The sequence below is a fragment of the Acyrthosiphon pisum genome, chromosome A1 (assembly GCF_005508785.2).
Source record: "Acyrthosiphon pisum isolate AL4f chromosome A1, pea_aphid_22Mar2018_4r6ur, whole genome shotgun sequence".
Taxonomy (NCBI): domain Eukaryota; kingdom Metazoa; phylum Arthropoda; class Insecta; order Hemiptera; family Aphididae; genus Acyrthosiphon; species Acyrthosiphon pisum.
Genome location: NC_042494.1, coordinates 160,400,616 through 160,403,424, shown reverse-complemented (window position 1 = coordinate 160,403,424; position 2,809 = coordinate 160,400,616).

Here is a 2,809-nt window from a genome sequence, read left to right as displayed (position 1 = left end):
TGGTATTTTAAATATCTACCGGTTTCTTAGCGTTTAAAGATCTCTCTAAGTGTGTATTGTTGGACATAATAAATGGTAGGTACCTATACTTGTATTCAAGACATAGGTACAGCGAAGCTTTTAGTACCTATTATATTATATTCTTAGAACTTTTGACTGTATACCATTTTAATTTTATTTAAATAGTTTAATCCTAAAAATCAGAATTTGTATAAATATGTACAATTTAAGAGTAAAATACATAGTTTAGCTTAAAATCGAAAACATCCCTCGACTTGTTATACGTAAAACCTCCTTGGATGGGTCTCAGATTCCAAAGAGCTATAACTTTAAAACTAAGTCCGACTGCCGAATTTTGACTTAAGAATCGTTTTTCAGCTTTCTTTACTAGGTAAATATCTTAAAACATAAAAAATTTCAACAAATAAAAGGTAACCGATAAACGTGTTAAACAGAAATATACAAACCAATTTTAAAAATTATTATTATCTATATAGAAGGCAGAAGCTAAAATATACATTTGAATAATACACAATATTTGTTATTTTTCAAACGTATTTTTCTAGCACCATTTGAAGTAAAATTAAAATTCAGACTTTAATCCAATCTGAAACAAGTTATCATCTTACAGAATTATCAAAATCCGACATATCAACAATAGGCGTGATAGAGGTTAGGTTTCCTGTGAAGTACCTTTTATTGACACCGTATCAACACCCTTAAATTGTTATCGGGCAGTAGATTAGTCATTACTCATTAGTGTAAAAGTATTATAATTAAGGTAGCAACTAAAATATTTTCAAATTTTATAGAATTGCGGGAAATTGGAAAAACCGGCGCCAACACCGTTTATCATTGTTTATTTTAAATTCTCATAGATAATAATTCTCACTGTCAGAACAATAAGGCCATAACTCAACAAAAGCAAATGTTCATATAAATATAAAATATAGAATAAAATGATAATAACAAAAATAATGTAAAGGGAAGATACATATTAATAATTATGTTGTGATTATAATCAAGTGATTTTTATTCTTGTAAATATCTTTACTTTTGTATAATTTGAACTTAAAAGAACAAATTAAAGTTGAAATTTTTCTAGTTTGTTTACCTACGCAGTACGCTACTTTATTAATTGATTTTAATATTATTTTGGCCGTAAAACAAAAAAGAACGAAGTATTAAAAATTATGATTTAATTAATATAATATTATAGTATTTAATTTGTAAAATGAAAAACTTCTGTCTCTTGAATGTTCGATTATTTTTACAAATATTGACTTTGAATTATAACAATTTGTATATTAAATTATTATTATTAAAAATAATATTATAATTTAAAATTATTATAATATGACTTTTTGCATAAAAATTAAAAATAAATAACATCTCTTCTATGTCTTAGTTTCCTTATGTTTAACAATATTTACATTGAATTATAGCAATTTGTATATTAAATTAATATTATTGCAGTTGTAGTTTAATTTAACGACAGCCATAATATTGTAATATAATATCATTTACTACGTGCGACCATAATATAATATTATAATGCAATATTATTAAAATAATATCATAATTTTAAATTTATATTAATGAAATATCACTTTTTGTATTAAAATAAAAATATAAATAACATCTCTTCTGTCTTTTAGTTTCCTTATTTAAAAAATAAATAATTTGTTTTTAATTATTATCAATTGAAAAATATTAATATTTTCTACTGTGATTGGGAATTAATCATCATAAAGAGTAAAATTAATATTTTTACTTTTAGTAGTCTTTTAAAAAATATTTTAATAATGTATACATTTTGAAACAGTATTATGATGTAAATTCAATAAATCAATACAGTAATACACCATGAATATGAAAATCATAAATTTCTAGTTGTGGCCTTCTTGTATTGACAGTGCGAATATTCTTATTTCTTACCTTAGTTTTATAATATAATATTAATGAAGTCAATAATAAAAAATTCACTACTATACCTAGTATAGAAAATTGCAGTTTTCAGAACATCCACTAAAAAGTTGAATTCGTCCACGTTCACATTCAAGTTCTTTGAAAATATAAAAACATTAATTTAATTTATTTTATATATTGTTTAAATACTAATACAAAATCGTGGAAATCATGATAATTTTGTTGTTTTATGCCGAGACGAGCTCACTGGATTTTCACGTACTTTTTATTTTCTTATAATTCGTATTTCATAATATACCTATTACAGTATTACCTATAATATTATATTATAATATTATCAATCGATATTTATTAAATAGTAAATAAATTTGATTATTTGAAATTTTTAACGTCTTAAAAATCGTTTGAATTCATTAAATATATAAACGTCATTCACGTTCTATTGGGAAAAAACAAGTGACGTTTACTAAATATGAACTAGAACGACGTTTTTGCAAACAAATAATAACTTTTCCTGTTTAACAAAAATGTAATATTTAATAAAACGGTCTAATTATTATTAATTACTAATCTAAAATCAAAATTAAACGCCACACTAACTGCAGCAAGTTCAAAGTTGTAGTTTAATTTAACGACAGCCATTATAATATTGTAATATAATATCATTTACTTCGTGACGACCATAATATAATATTATAATGCAATATTATTCGTCACGACGACCACAATATTATATTAAAATAAGTATTACGTATTATTAAGTATTAACGTCGGGACAATCAGTTCTGCAGTACGGCAGATGCGCGCGACTTTATTTCGGGCGCGTTTCAATCGCGATAACGCCGAACGGTGGTCGGGTGACGTATGTCGCCGCGCTCAC